Source organism: Chlorocebus sabaeus, chromosome 21 (genome assembly GCF_047675955.1).
Source record: "Chlorocebus sabaeus isolate Y175 chromosome 21, mChlSab1.0.hap1, whole genome shotgun sequence".
In the NCBI taxonomy this organism is placed as follows: domain Eukaryota; kingdom Metazoa; phylum Chordata; class Mammalia; order Primates; family Cercopithecidae; genus Chlorocebus; species Chlorocebus sabaeus.
This window is the reverse complement of record NC_132924.1, coordinates 45,965,500-45,983,292: the sequence shown is the minus strand read 5'-3', so window position 1 is coordinate 45,983,292 and position 17,793 is coordinate 45,965,500.

The window sequence follows — 17,793 nt, the reverse complement described above, 5'->3', positions numbered from 1 at the left end:
TGAAGTCGTATCTCATTATGCTTTTGATTTGCGTTTTCCTAAAACTAATAATGTTGAGTGTCTTTTCATGTAGAGACAGGGTTTCACCATATTGGCCAGGCTGGTCTTGAACTCCTGACCTCATGATCTGCCCACCTCGGCCTCCCAAGTGCTGGGATTGCAGGCGTGAGCCACCGCAACTGGCCCTCATCAGAGTTTTTAATCACAACTTCTTTCATTCTTTCTTCTGCCCTGTGATGACTCCTTTGCTTTTCTCTATCACTCCATCTTATCAAAGTCCTGCCAGTACATTCCCAGAATGCAACACATAAAAAGGAACTTGTGAGGCTTTTTAGGATTTTTAAAAAATACTTTTGTTTTAGTACTATGACATTTGCCATCACTAAGTCAATTTGGTTTTGCAAGACAAGCTCTCTGAAGCCGGTTAATTTTGCTTAGATACCCTTTCTGCAGTTTTCTTCCAGACAGTTTCTGGGTGCCTGGAGTTCAGCTGGAGTGAGTCTCAGGCAAGGACTTCCTTGTCTAGTGGCAGAACATTTACACATGAGGATAAAACTAAATTTAAAAAAAATCAATATAACTAATTAATGTAATAGCATAAGTTATATATGCTCTTGGTAATTAGTTATGTTTGCATAGCAAATTAACTCATGATCTTAGAACAAATTTACACCCTTCCAATAACCTCTCCAATGTGGGAGAAGTCTAAATACTGATGGAAAAATAAATGAGATAAAATAAATATTTTTTATTCAGTTAACTGTGAATTTTCTTAATAGCCCAAGTAAAACTAGTGCTTCTGCTTTCCAGCTGTGTAATTCCTGTCTGTAATTTTTTTAAAAAATGACCTTTTTCATTCACAGTGGTCACATAAACCTGGGACATCCTCTTTAACTTTAAATTGCAGATTATCAGTATCAGGCTGGAATTAAGTCATAAAAGATTATTGACTGATTCATTAGGGCTGATGTTGTAATGTTTCTTCAATTCATAAAATGCATATACTATGAAGCCAGAGATTCAGAGATTTTTTTGATACACAGATTTTTCCATGGAAACAGAGATGATCTTGTCGTTTCACAATTTACTAGTAAGGCCCAGGCCAAGCACGTGTTCAAAAAAATTGGCGGATGCTCACAGCATGCAGAACAAATTCCAGCCCCAAAGTAAAGGCATTACAAATGCCTAAAATTACAATCTTTATCTCTAAGGCAGGTGTTTCAAAACTGGAGTCGTCCCAATTCTTTTTTTCCTTCTTGGTTATTGTTTTACTACAAGAATTTGAAAAGGATATTGAAGATAAAGCAGGTGTTAGATAAGATTCCTCACCAGGAATGACTCATCAAGAGCCAATCAGGGATTTTCTATCTGTGAACATGACCAGGGTGGTGGCTTGGCTATGGCTATGAAAATTCCCTTCAATTCAACAGTAACAAATAGTTTTAAACAAAAGTTTGAAATAATCCCCACTTTAAGGAAAAAAAAGATTTTCCACAGTCACTTGCACTAATTATATTCCAATGAATCTGTTACTGTGTGAACATAAAGTGAGCAGTTCTGACTTTGTCTATTACATTAAGATATATTAGATCCTTAAAACTTTAAATTTTATTAGATGATACACTAAATCTCTTAGTACGTTTAAGTAAAACACATCAAAACGAATTATTAAAACAATATATAGTAATCAAAGAATGAATCAGTAGCAAAAGGGAACAAACATAAGAGTTTAAGATGTTCAACACTGGAGTCTTCCAGAACTATGCTATTTTTCCTTGGAATAAAACGGATTAATAGATAATATCAAGACAGAGGTTCATTGGCCCCTTTGTCATTCACCTCCGCTGGGAAATACAGCAAGGAACAGTTGCCCTTGTTAACCTGTGAACATTTTTCACTCTCTTAGGTCATTGACTCTAGCTCAGGGGTCCAATTTTCCTTTCATTCATTAAGCACATTAGGAAGCAGAGTTCCTAACCCTTTCCAGTCTAAATGTGGAACAATCACATCCCCTCACAATCCACTGCCAGCGTGCTGGGACCTTTACGTTTCACTGTGCTCTTGCAGTGACGCAAGTTTCTAACAATTGAAGGATATTAACTCAAAAACTTGTTTTCTAATTGGAGGAGCTCAAGGGATTTCAAATAAATGAACTTGTATAAACTGGAAGCTGATACATGTGCCTTTCCAATTATTTTTTTGTTCAAATTAGAGGAGAGGGCACTGCTAATCTCAGAAAGCAGATTTCAGAAATTATTTTAGCTATGAAGCCAACTCTGAATAACAAAACTGAGCAGTTATGAATTGTTTAGATAACTGAAAAGATATAATAATGTCTTTCATCTTAGTAAAGATACCATATATTCAGAACAACGTCATTTTATTACTTAAACATGTGCATGTTATTAATCCATTGGATTGCTTTTATTTCACCAATAAGAAGCAAAGGAAATGTCCAACTGAATATTAGATATTTGCTAGACCTTTTTACTTTCCTCCAATTTATATAAGCTAATTGTGAATTTTTTGAAACACAAAGTGTTTATTTGTAATAATTATGATCAAAGTATTTTCTTTATTAGTAAGCAATTTACTAATAAATTTATATTGCTAGCATCATCAGGGAACAACTTCCCACACTGTTTAAGTTAAGCACATCACCTTCAAGAGACTGAAATGAATGTGTGCAGCAGGCTTTCAAGGAACTTTCAAACTGTGCACTATCAGTTTGAAGTTTAAAAAGCTTGATTTGGAAGAATAATAGGGAAATCCTCAGTGTTCTTTTTCATTTTCTATACCTCACAAGAATGATAGAGAGAGACAGAATATGTATTTGAGAAAAAGAGAGAGAGAGAATATGTATCTGAGAGAGAGAGAGAATATATATCTGAGAGAGAGAGAGAGAGAGAGAGAGAGAGAGAGAGAAGGCAGGCCCTCATATAACTATATCTCTATTCAGATAATATTAGATACTTCTTACAAAGGATGAGATTTAGGCCTCTTCTTAAAATCTTTAAGTGATCTTCACAAGGGAAAATTTTCATTAAGAAAATATTTTATTTTATTTTTAATGTAAAATTATGTTAATATATAAACATATTAGAAAATTTGATATTAAAAAGCTGCCAGTTCTCACCAACACACACACACACACACACACACACACACACACAAAATATCTCCAATGGCAAAATAATGCCTTTATACTTAAAAATTTGTTTCACTCAAATGGCCATACTACCCAAGGTAATTTATAGATTCAATGCAATCCCCATTAAGCTACCAATGACTTTCTTCACAGAATTGGAAAAAAACACTTTAAAGTTCATATGGAACCAAAAAAGAGCCCGCATTGCCAAGACAATCTTAAGTCAAAAGAACAAAGCTAGAGGCATCACGCTACCTGACTTCAAACTATACCACAAGGTTACGGTAACCAAAACAGCATGGTACTGGTACCAAAACAGAGATATAGACAAATGGAATAGAACAGAGCCCTCAGAAATAATACCACACATCTACAACCGTCTGATCTTTGACAAACTTGACAAAAACAAGAAATGGGGAAAGGATTCCCTATTTAATAAATGGTGCTGGGAAAACTGGCTAGCCGTTAGTAGAAAGCTGAAACTGGATCCCTTCCTTACACCTTATACAAAAATTAATTCAAGATGGATTAGAGACTTAAATAACAGACCTAAAACCATAAAATCCCTAGAAGAAAACCTAGACAATACCATTCAGGACTTAGGCATGGGCAAGGACTTCATGTCTAAAACACCAAAAGCAATGGCAACAAAGCCAAAATTGACAAATGGGATCTAATTTAACTAAAGAGCTTCTGCACAGCAAAAGAATTTACCATCAGAGTGAACAGGCAACCTACAGAATGGGAGAAAAATTTTGCAATCTACTCATCTGACAAAGGGATAATATCCAGAATCTACAAATAACTCAATCAAATTTACAAGAAAAAAACAAACAACCTCATCAAAAAGTGGGCAAAGGAAATGAACAGACATTTCTCAAAAGAAGACATTTATACAGCCAACAGACATATGAAAAAATGCTCATCATCACTAGCCCTCAAAGAAATGCAAATCAAAACCATAATGAGATACCATCTCACAGTTAGAATGGCAATGATTAAAAAGTCAGGAAACAACAAGTGTTGGAGAGGATGTGGAGAAATAGGAACACTTTTACACTGCTGGTGGGACTGTAAACTAGTTCAACCATTGTGGAAGACAGTGTGGGGATTCCTCAAGGATCTAGAACTAGAAATACCATTTGACCTAGCCATCCCATTATGGGTATATACCCAGAGGATTATAAATCATGCTGCTATAAAGACACATGCACACGTATGTTTATTGTGGCACTATTCACAATAGCAAAGACTTGGAACCAACCCAAATGTCCATCAATGACAGACTGGATTAAGAAAATGTGGCACATATACACCATGAAATACTAAGCAGCCATAAAAAAGGATGAGTTCACGTCCTTTGTAGGGACATGGATGCAGCTGGAAACCATCATTCTCAGCAAAATATCACAAGAACAGAATACCTAACACCACATGTTGTCACTCAAAGGTGGGAATTGAACAATGAGATCACTTGGACACAGGAAGTGGAACATCACATACTGGGGCCTATTGTGGGGAGGAGGGAGTGGGGAGGGATAGCATTAGGAGATATACCTAATATAAATGACAAGTTAATGGGTGCAGCACACCAACATGGCACATGTATACATATGTAACAAACCTGCACTTGTGCACATGTACCTTAGAACATAAAGTATAATTTAAAAAGTATTACTAATATCTTCATAAAATTCATTGATATAAATAAAAATGACTAATATGATCAATTTGTAGCATTTTGAAGACTAACATGACTCCTTTGAATATATAAAAATAAAAAATAAAAATAAAGAGTTCCAAAAATAGAAAAAAAAATTGTTTCACCTCCTAAAATTAAGGCACTCACTGGTCCAGTTGGTAAAGTATAAATATTTGGGTATAAGATTGTAATCATTAACTACTCATTTAGACATGTTGTTCAAATTACAGAAGTGATTCATGAAGATACACGTGTTGTATAATATTTATATAATACATAACACAACCAGGCCACTAGTTCTGCAATGTATATTACCAGTAGCAAAAACTTTTGAAAAAAGTGACTCTATATTTTTTATTCTCCTATGTGTTCTACAAATATTTATTTTGTAATGTATGACAAATGACCAATTTACAATTTCAATGAAACCATATGAGATCCCTGGTATCCAATAACTATAACAAGATGCAATGTTATCCTTCAAATCAAATTTTTTAAATATTATAGATAAAACATAATATTTTCTTGCTCTTTTATTTGCCTTTCTCTTGATACTAATTTGAGCATATTTCAATGCATTTTTAAACTACTTATGTTACTACTACTTATATTATTTTAAACCACTTTTAAATGCATCTGTATGTTTTACTTGTATATTTTAGGTTATTTTAATTTTTATATTTTGTTGTACTAGAACTTTTCATATAGTCTCTGCAGGGTAGTTACATTGAATGGTTTATTTGGTCAAGTTATATTTACTAAAGATGCTTCTTGTAACTAAAACTAGTTATTATTTTTTGTCCTAGGAAAGCAATAATAAGACATCCCATTAAGGGGCAACAGAAGTAGACCTTAAGTACATGAATTAATATAGAAGACAATTTCTGTAAAAAACGGAGATTATAAACAAATTATAATAGGAAGTCTTACTCATTACTAATGGGCATAAAAAATGGTACTGATACTTTGGGAGATGGTTTGGTAATTTCATACAAAACTAAACCTACTCTTACCATACAATCAAGCAATCGTACTCCCTGGGATTTATCCCCAGGCTCTGAGCTCACCCCTATGGCCCCAGGCTCCAGGACTGCCCAGAACACCCAGGTTCCAGACCCACTGCAGCACCAGACCAGCCGTCATGGTTCCAGGCTCCAGGCCAATCTCAGCACCAGGTTGATCACGGCCCTAAATTAACAAACTTGTGATCCAGGCCTGTCTCAGTAAACGTTGGCACTTGCCAGCCACCATGGATCTAGGCTACACATCCTGCCCCTCAGGTCCCAGATTCTAGGCCAGCCTTTATGGGAGCAAGACCCTGTAACCTTCCCCCATGGTCGAAGGCTGTAAGTCCACCTAACAGCATCCCAGAATGGCCCCCATGGACTCAGGATGAGGTTTGTTTCCATGGATCTGGTGCTAGGCTCACTCCGAGGTGAGCACAAGGATCACAAATAATCAGGAAAACATAACACCAACAAAGAAACAAAATAAAGCACCAATAACTGAACCTAAAAAATATCTGACAAAGAATTCAAAATAATCATCTTAAAACAGCTCAGTGAGCTACAAGAGAACATATATAGATACAAATTAGGAAAACAAAATTAGGAAAACAAAACATGAACAAAATGATGAGCTCAACAAAGATAGAGAAACCATAAAAAAGAATGAAACAAATTCTGGAGCTGAAGCACACAATGATTGAAGTAAAAAATTCCATAGAGTTTCACTCAAGTAGAAGAATCAGTGAGCTTGCAGACATGTTATTTGCAATTACCCACATAGAGAAACAAAAAGAAAAATGAATGAAAAAGAGTGAAAAAGACTATAAAACTTATGGGGCACCATCAAACAAATGAATATTCTCATTATAGGAGTTCTAAGAAGTAAGAGAGAAAGACAAAAGGGCAGAAGACTTATTTAAATAAATAATAACAGAAAAGTTTCCAAATCTGGAGAGGGAAATTAGTATTTAGATTAAATGTAAAGAAATTTTTCAGTTATATACATTATAATGAAATTCTCAAAACTCAAAGGAAGAGAGAATTTTAAAAGCAGAAAGAAAAGTGAAGAGTACCTTGTTGACTGCAAGAAAATCTTAAAATGGTCATCAGAGGACTTCTCAGTAGAAACTGAAGAGTAGGAGAAAGTGGGATGGCTTATTCACAATGCTGAAAGGATAAAACTACCACACAAAAGTAGTATATCTAGCCAAACTTTTCTTCAAAAATGAGGAAGAGATACAGACTTTTCCAGACAAGTAAAAGTTGAGGAGTTCATGACCACTAGACCTACCTTAAAAGAAGAGCTGAAGGAAATTATTCGAGTTGAGAAAGGACACTAATTAACTACATGAAAGTATAAAGCTCACTGTAAAGGTTGGAATATAGTCAGATTTACAATATCTGATACTGTGTAATGGTGGTGTGCAAATCAATTTTAACTCTATTTTAAACTTAAAAGACAAAAGTAATAAAACAAACCACAGCTACGATAATTTGTTAGTTGATATGAAATATAAAAAGACATAAATCGACACAAATAACATAAAATCTTGGGGGAAGAGAAGATAAATTGTAGAATTTTTGTGTGTCAAGTTAAGTTGTTATTAAAATAGACTGTTATAAGATGCTTCATGTACACCATATGGCAAACACAAATAAAAAAATATGTATCAGATACACAAAAGATAAAGAGAAAAAAATCACAACATATGACTACAAAAGTCTTGAAATCACAAAGGAAGACAAAAAGAGAAAGAAGAAAGAAAAGAAAGAGAGAAAGAAGAAACAAAAGAAAAAAGAAAAGAAAGAAAGAAAGATGAAAAGAAAGAGAAAAGAAAGATAAGAAAGAAAAAGAAAGAAAGAAAGAAAGAAAGAAAGAAAGAAAGAAAGAAAGAAAGAAAGAAGAAAGAGAGAGAGAGAAGGGAAACTTCAAAACATTCAGAAAAGAATTAACAAAATGGCAGTTGAAGGTACTCACCTATGAAGAATTATTTTAAATGTAATGTTATTCTTCCTTTTTTAGTTTTTTTTTTTTTTTTTTTTTTTTTCTTTTTTTGAGATTGAGTCTTGCTCTTGTCACCCAGGCTGGAGTACAGTGGCACGATCTGGGTGGGCTCGCTGCAACCTCCGCCTCCCGGGTTCAAGAAATTTTCCTGCCTCAGCCTCCTGAGTACCTGAGATCACATGCACCCGCCACCATGACTGGTTAATTTTTGTAGTTTTAGTAGAGATGGGCTTTCATCATGTTGGCTAGGCTGGTCTAGAACTCCTGACCTCAAGTGATCTGCTCGTCTCAGTCTCCCAAAGTAATGGGATTACAGGCATGAGCCACCATACCCGGCCTAAATTCTTCAATCAAAAGACATAAACTGGTTAAATCAATTCTAAAGAAATTTTTAAAAACATAAATAAATGAAAGGATATCTCATATTTCTGGATTGGAAAAATTCTTATTGTTAAAATGTTGATACTACTCAAAGTGATCTAGACTTAATACAATTGCCATCAAAATCCCAATGAAATTATTTTGCAGATATAGGATAAACAATCCTACAATTCATGTGGAATCATAAAGCATCCATAATACCTAAAGAAACCTTCAGAAGGACAAATCTGAAGGCATCTGAATTCAAAATAAACTACAAATCTACAGAAATAAAAACAGTATAGTGTCGGTATTAAAGCAAGTATATAGACCAATGGAAAAGAATAGACAGCCCAGATATAAATCCAAACTTAAAAAGTCAATTAATTTTTGTCAAGGGTATCAATAATACACAACAGGGGAGAAAAAGACTCTTCCAAAAATAGTGTTAGAAAATCTGGATATCCATATGCAGAAGAATGAAATAAGACCTTTATCTCATACGATATTAAAAAAAAATCAACTCAAAATGGTTTGAAGACTTAAAAGTAATGGCTGAAACTGTTCAAATTACTGAAAGAAAATGTAGGGAGAAAGTTTCTTAACATTGGTCTGGGTAATGATTTTTTTGGAGAGGACCCCAAAACCACAAACAACAAAAGCAAAAGAAAAAAAAAATAGGCAAATGGGATTGCATCAACCAAAAAACTCTGCACTACAAAGGATATAATCAACAGAGTTTACAATTTAATCCATAGTACATGTCATCATTTTTTAAAAATTTAATATCACTTAATCTCTGTAATTATGCTTAACTTCTCATTTCTAATATTACTTAGTGCTTCTTTTCTTCTATTTTGTTATTAGTCTTGCCGCAGTGTATTTAGTATTCTTGAAAACTGTGTTCTTATTTATTTATTCCTTTCTTCTGCTTTATATGTTTTTTATTCTACTTTCTTGATATTGATAGAGGCAGGAGGCAAAGAAATTCTGGGCAGACAGGGGCAGGTCCCTGGCATAACCCTACCTTCAAGTTGAGAAGCTGGAAACCTATGGTCCAAAGTGAGAACTTCTATCTCTGTTTGTCTGCTCTCTCCTGATTGGTTCTTTCTGAATAATGTCTTTTTATTAATTAAATATTGCCTTTTCCAAAACTACCTATGGCCCGCTCTGGCCCACACACCCTGTTCCTATAAAGAACTCAGACTCAGCCAGTAGGGAGACAGACCTGGCTTGACTGGAGAGAGGTGACTTCACTTCAGAGGGACAGATGAAGAATGTCTATTGAAGGTTCTTCACTCATTTTTTAATGAGTTATTGGGGAGGGTATTTTGCTATTGAGCTGTTTGAGTTCACTATATATTTTGGATATTCACTCCTTATCAGACCTGTGGTTTACAAATATTTTTTCTCTCATCTTTCAGAGGGACAGCTGGACTTCAGAGGAGAGACAGCTTAACTTTGAAGAGGCGGCTAGAGTCAACCAGACTTCAGGGAAAATTATCTGCCCATCCTGTCCCCTCTCCAGCTTTTCTCTCCACTGAGAGCCATTTTCATCACTAAAATTCTCCACCTCCTCCATCCTTCAAGTGTCTGTGCAACCTCATTCTTCTTGGATGCTGGACAAGAGCTCAGCACTCACTGAGTGCATGTGCCCAAAAAAGGTTGTCACACTGGCCCTTTGCCCTCACTAGTGGAGGGCAGCTCCCCCATGTGAGGAGGCAAGGGGCCCACTGAGCAGATAACACAGCACTGTCCATGGATGGTAGAGCTAGAGAGCATTGCAACATGCCCTCTGGGGCTGCAGGGTCACAGACACCCCCACCTGGTCACTGCAGTAGAGACCGAAAAGAGCCTGCTCCTGTAGGTGCCCAAAGCAGCTGGCTGGATCCTGCACTTGATCGCTCATGTGCTCCCTCCTGCAAGAGGTTAAGCATGATGGACTTAGTAAATGGGGCACCACTGTCGCATGTCCAATGAAGGGGTCAATAAAAAAATCCTGCATCAATATGAAGCTTGGATAACTCATTTTTACATTTGCTTTTGTTGTTGTTTTGAGAGTATTTTGTCCTTTTTTGTTTTTTGAGACAGTCTTACTCTGTTACCCAATCTGGGATGCAGTGGCAAGATTATGGCTCACTGCAGCCTCAACCTCCTGGGCTCAAGGTATCCTTCCACTTCAGCCCCCTAGAGTAGCTAGAACTACAGGCATGCACCACCACATCCAGATAATTTTTTTAGTTTTGCAGAGATGGTGTCTCAATATGTTGTCCTGGTTAGTCTCAAATTCCTGGGCTCGAGTAATCCTCCTGCCTTGGCCTCCTGAAGTTTTGGGATAACAGGATGAGCCACCTTGACTGGCCTACATTTTCGCATTTTTTAATAAACTCATTCGTAGATAAACGCATTTTGTCATGAGCATTATTTAAGTCACTTCCCAAAGATGTTAAGACATAGTAGTCCATCTTTGGTCATTTCCAAAGAGTTTCTTATTTTTATTTTTATTTCTTCTTTATCCTAATTTATAAAATAACATTTTAAGATTAATGAGTAGATAATTTGTGATTAAAGAAAAATAATTTAGACTGCATGGTTCCTGTTTTTAAAAATCTATGGAGATTTATTTGGTCTACGATTTAGTGACTAATTGGTGAATTCGTCACATTTTCTAAAGCAGAGTTTTATTTTAAGAATACAGAGTGTGTATGTGTATGTGTATATACATGTGTATATATTTGTAGAATGATATTTGTCATTTGCCTTACATTTCCCTAGACATTTTTGTTTGTTAAATCTCCTTGAATTTTTCAAAACTGTTAGGTTAATTCCTGGGACATCTTGGTGAGGTATATCTTTTATCAGAAATAATTTCCCTTTTTCTATTTAATAATTTCACATTGAAATAAATTTATTTTTATTGCTCTGCCTACTTTATTTTGTACGTACCTGCAAATTTACTTATTTCAAATTTTGTAATATCAGTAGGTAGATGTTGTGTAAGTATATATTTTTAGGATAATACTCAGACAATTTGTGAATCTAAAACTTTTAATAGGTTTTATTTCACCAATGCAAGTTTTAACTATTTATATGTTTGGGAATATTTCTGTAATTGTATATTGTATTTCCTATTTACTATGCTCTTGATAGATTTTAGTCCATTCTTCCTTTTGTTGTTTTATTTTTCCTCATTTTTTTTCAAGTTATTTTGAGGGCTTCCATCTATATCTTGTGTGCTAATGAACATTATGCTTTTTATTCTGTAGATCTGCCCTTAAATTATTCTACCAAAGTCTAGAATTAAGCAATATCCTCTCCCTCAAACCAATTTTCTCTTTCTCAAAATTTTACATATTTTTATTTCTCCATTTCTGCATTTCTCTTCACTCCCAGGTTCCATTAATCTGGATTTTATATCCATATGTTATATTTTACATTAGAAATAACTGCTACATGCAGTTAAAATTTAGTGTTTTTCCTTACCATGTGTCTATTACCACTTTCAGCCTAGTTTACTGGACTTATTTTGAATTTTGCTAGAAATAATCCCCTAGTTGTTCTTTTCTGGAATGTCTGTGTTTAGGGAAATTTATGAGTATTTATATGTTTTATGATGTCTTTATTTTGCCCTTTTCATTTATTGATGGTTTGACTAGATAGAAGACTAAGATTTAAACTCACAATCATATTTCCTCAATTTGTTAAATACTACTTTATGTGCTCTAGCATCTGCTGCTGACAAGGAAGCCTTATTCAAATATAATTCTTGTTCTATTGTAGTAACTCATTTTTGTCTCTTTAGAAGATTTAACTTTACTCTTTATCCTCAGAGTTCTGCATTTTACCATGGCATTTCAATACGTAGTTCTTTCTTTATTCATTTGTCTTAGGACTTATTCATGTGTATTCATGTATGATGCCAATTTTTATTCCGGAAATTTCCTTCTATGTTATGATGACTATGGCTTTTTTTTCTGTATTTAGTGATTTATTATCATATGATCATTGTTGTATTTGAAAACACCTGTTCAAGTTTTATTAGAACTGTTTCTGATTATAGGAATTTGCATGGTTGATTATGGGAAATGAATATAATATTCTTGGATGAGGTGCAACTGTAGTTTGTCTTCTGCATATGGAAGCTCAATCTCCTTTTAAAGAGTTGCTACCTACCTCAGACTTTGTCCAAATATCTTTGTTTCCTCTAACTTGGCCAATCTAAGAGACAGGAGAGGGTCTAGTCAGTCAGCAATTCCTGCGAAGTTTACAATTAATTCTCTCAGCAGATCCCAGGGTTACCAGGCTGCTCCTTATATTTAATTACTTTGCTTTATCTTCCACTATAGATATGCTATCTTAAAATGTTTTATGCCATGTTATGCTGCAGTTTCTTGTCAATCTGATTATATCTCCTTTGTATCTTGCAGAAATTCCTCTCTCATCTACAAGTGCAGGATGCTATATTATGTGTTACCTTTTGAGTCATGTCCTGCATAGTTGTTTCTGTTTGTGTCAGGTCAGGCAGGAATTAAAGGCACTTCCGTTCATTTTCCAATACTATTGAGAATAATTTTCAATTTAAAAATAGTTTTTCTTCTTTTTAAATAGATTTAATTGGGAGTCAAGCCAGAAATATTTTATTAATATGACATTTGGTGATCAATCTTTTTTTGTTTTTTGTTTTTTTTTTTTTTGAGATGGAGTCTTGCTCTGTTGCCCAGGCTGGAGTGCAGTGGCATAATCTTGGCTCACTTCAAGCTCTGCCTCCCGGGTTCACACCATTCTCCTGCCTCAGCCTCCCGAATAGCTGAGACTACAGGCGTCTGCCACCACACCCAGCTAATTTTTTTTTTTTTTTTTTGTATTTTTAATAGAGATGGGATTTCACCGGGTTATCCAGGATGGTCTCGATCTCCTGACCTCGTGATCCTCCCACCTCAACCTCCCAAAGTGCTGGGATTACAGGCGTGAGCCACCACACCCTGCCTGGTGACTAATCTTCTTTATTGTCTGTCACAGCAATCTGTTCATATAATCAAAAATTCCGTTTTTTTTTTTTTTTAAAGAAAAGGATATAGAAAGATCTTGCCATAACATAAAAATGACTATTAGTATAAGAAATCATATAATATAAATTTCCATTTTTGTTTTTTTCTTGGTATGTCATGGCAGTTCACTGTTTCTGAGGAAATTTGGAGTTTGTTGGCTCTAAGAAAATAGTTATGTTCTTTTAGCTCTCTCTAAAAATTTAGAATTAAAATTATGACAGCTAATGATTCAAGAGAAGGCAGAAAAGAAAATGAATTCATTCTTTCACTGTTTTTTCAATAGAGCTATGGTTTGTCAAACTGATGTCTGAAACGACGAGTTTAACATCAAAGATTTATCTGGTTTAGGTACTAGAGATTGTTGGATTCTGACTACATTGTTTTAGGAAGCACAAACATGGCTTTCTAGGTAATTAGAAAAAAAAAAAAAAAAAACTTGCAGGAAATAAGAGTTGTCTCTTCATAGCCCCTACACTTCCCATCACAGAGAAAAAGCCTTTAGAATTGTTCGATTTTACCTAAGCTAACTCCACACAGTGAATGACTAAACTGAACTTCCTCCCAGGCACAGCCCGTTATTCCACACCACTTTACTCACTAACTCAGCTGGAACTTTGTCTAGTCACTTGCCAAAATCCTCCTCCTTCTTAAAGATGTTCTGACCCACCTCTGAGTTTTAATTTCCTCCCACTCTACCCTAGTGATGAGCTCTAACCTCTTCCATCCAGCTGTCAAACCCACCTACTCCCTGGAGGTAAAATATCTGCAACAATCTTGCTTCTCTGCCAACCATTCACTAAGGTGAAAATGAATTTTCATATTTCTCTCTCAAGTGTCAAAAAGTACGTATCAAAGGGAAAAATTATACCCCCCTTTAAAACATATCACCAGTCTACTAGATACATCAATCTAGATGTAAGAAATCATTTTATTTTATTTTATTCTTATAATTTCTCCAGTAAATGCACAAGTGCACACACATGACATTAATGAAATATAGTATCTAAAACCCCATTTCTAAATATTAATTCATGAAAAGTAATTATACCATCTTGCTCCCCAGTTATTTGGAAGTGGAATTACTAGGTATTTCTCATATACATATTTTTAAAATCCTCTTTTTATAATGTATTACATTACTGGTTGCCTGTAGCAATCATAGAAGTATAGAATTTTAATAGAAGGGAATATAGAAATCATGTAATATAGCCTTTTGTTCCCAGCATGGAATTTAAATGTATCTAATTTTAGGTGCTTACTATTTTGTGAGGAAGTTTGTTTATTATTCATTTATTTATTCAACAAATACTTATTGAGTGTTTTATTATGCCCCAAATTTAATCTAGTGGCTGGGCATAAATCCAGGAATAAAATACGGTTCTGCACTTTCAAGGAAGTTACCTTTTAGGAATAACAAGCAATATTTATAAGTGATCAACATAATAATTTTTAAAGTAATAAGTAATAAACATAATAATTAAATCAATAATGAAATGTGATGAGGTAATCTGGAATTTTACTTACTTGTAAGTTAATAAATTAGACACTGTTAACCTGTTAGTGTTTGATAGTTGCTGGCAGCAGACATGAGACTCCTCAGCCAGGGACGAGGTTATCTTTTACTCTCAGCACAGTGGGCAGATTATTAGCAATTTTGCTTAGTCATTATGCAGACTCCCCCACCACCCCATAGGAATTATGCAGATGGGACCAGATGGATTCTGTACATACAGTAAGGTTGTAGCACAACTGAAGAACTCTGACTGTGGGAAAATGATGTTCTTAATCTTCCTTAACATCATAATGTTTACCTGCATTTTTCTATCAGTTTCTAAAAGTAGGTATCAAGAATCTACCAAAATAAATGTGCATAATTTATTTTTAAAATTGTGCAGAATTTAGAATTGTGTATCTTCCTGTTGGATTGATAACTTCATCAGAAAATGACTGTCTCTGTGCCTAGTAATATTTCTCCTTTAAAGTTGTTTTATCAGATATCAGTAGAACCATACTAGTTTATTTTGTTTAGAGTACATGTAGTACATGTCCAATAATTTTACATTTTTTGGCCGGGCGCGGTGGCTCAAGCCTGTAATCCCAGCACTTTGGGAGGCCGAGACGGGTGGATCACGAGGTCAGGAGATCGAGATCATCCTGGCTAACACGGTGAAACCCCGTCTCTACTGAAAAACAATACAAAAAACTAGCCGGGCGAGGTGGCGGGCGCCTGTAGTCCCAGCTACTTGGGAGGCTGAGGCAGGAGAATGGCGTAAACCCGGGAGGCGGAGCTTGCAGTGAGCAGAGATCCGGCCACCGCACTCCAGCCTGGGTGACAGAGCGAGACTCCCTCTCAAAAAAAAAAAAAAAAAAAAAAAAAATTACATATTTTTTTTGGAGATGGATTTTTCACTCTTGTTGCCCAGGCTGGAGTGCAATGGCACGATCTCGGCACACTGCAACCTCCATCTCCTGTGTTCAAGTGATTCTCCTCCCTCAACCTCCTAAGTAGCTGGGATTACAGGCGCCTACCACAACACCTGGCTAATTCTGTATTTTTTTAGTAGAGATGCGGGTTCACCACGTTGGTCAGGATGGTCTTGAACTCCTGACCTCGAGTGATCCACCCGCTTCTGCCTCCCAAAGTGCTGGTATTAGAGGAGTGAGCCACCATGCCTGGCCCAATAATTTTACTTTTAAACATTCAAGGACTGTATCTTAGACAGCATATAGTTGACTTCATATAGACAGCATATAGTTGAAACTTAGACAGCATATAGTTGAAAGTGGTTTTATACAGTCTGACAATGTTGAATTTTAGCTGGAAGATTCAGTTAATTTACATTTTTTAAAAAATTATTTGTGACAGAATCTTGCTTTGTCACCTACGCTAAAGTTCAGTGGCACAATCTCAGCTCACTGCAGCCTCCGCTTTCTGCTCCTCAGTGATCCTCCTGCCTCAGCCTCCTGAGTAGCTGGGACTACAGGTATGTGTCAACATGCCTGGCTAATTTTTGTGGGTTTTTTTTTTTTTTTTGATATAGAGTCTCGCTGTGTTGCCCAGGCTGGAGTGCAGTCGCACAATCTAGGCTCACTGCAAGCTCCACCTCCCAGGTTCATGCCATTCTCCTGCTTCAGCCTCCCAAGTAGCTGGGACTACAGGCGCCCACCACCACACCCGGCTAATTTTTTGTATTTTTTTAGTAGAGACAGTGTTTTACCATGTTAGCCAGAATGATCTCGATCTCCTGACCTCGTGATTGATCTGCCTTCCTCGGTCTCCCAAAGTGCTGGGATTACAGGTGTGAGCCACCATGCCCGGCTGTGGGGTTTTTTTGTTTTGTTTTGTTTTTGTAGAGACTGGGTTTTGCCATGTTGCCCAGGCTGATCTCAAACTCACGGGCTTATGCAATCCTCCCACCTCAGTCTCCTGAAGTACTGAGATTACAGACATGAGCCACTGTCCCCAGCCTAGTTAATTTACATTTAAAATTTTGTTTATATATTGGTATTTCAATCTAGCATTTTACTATAGCTTTTTAATTTTACTAGTAGTTTTGTTGTTTTCTTGAGACTCTTTATTTCTCCTTAATCTATATATGTTCTTATTTTACTTCCCCTCTGTTTGTTATGCATTCCTCATTTTTGTGGTTACTCCAGAGATTGCAATATTTACCATTTATTAAACTATATTTCAAATTAGTACATTTGTCACTTTCTCAGAAATACTAGCTTTATGTACTTTCTTTCCAATGCATATTTGTCTAAAAAAAATCTATGTATTTTGCCTTTGTTTGCAAAGATTACTTTTGCTTATAGACTGTTTGGTTGCTGCTACTGTTTTAGCATTTTAAAGATGTCATTCTACTATCTTTTGTCAGCTGAACAGTGAGTCTCAGTCTTACACTGCAGTCTTACACTACATTACTATGATAGTAATATGATTGTTTTATCTGTCTCATTTGAAAAAGATCTCTTAGATCTTGGTTTTGAAAAGTTTTTCTAACTCATAATGTGATGTGACTTTTATTGCATTTTTCTGTTTAGAGTTTCTATTATTTAGTGCCTAATTCTAATTATTGGAGTTTTCAGTTGTCAAATTTTCACTTGATTCTATTTTGTAGATTTCTCTTGTATAGTGAAATTCTCCATTTGTACCCATTTTTGAACATTTTAATCATATTTTAAAATTCACATTTGATAAATTCAATGTCTAAATTACCTGTGTGACTGTTTCTATTTTCTGTTTGTTGTTGTTGTTGTCCTGGTTTTCAATAATTTGGTTCTATTTTCTAGCATGCCTGGTAATCTTTTTATTGTATGCTAAACATTGTATATATAAAAATGTATGGACTTTTTATGTGTCAGAGACTTAATTTTTTTTCTGGCAATGAATCATAATATGGGTGAGTTAGGTTATTTCAATTAAAATTTGAAATAATTTTAGTTTAGATTTCAATGTCATTGAGCCATCTGGATTATATCTGGTATGTTCTTAAATGTAGGAAAGATCTTTTTGTAGGGCC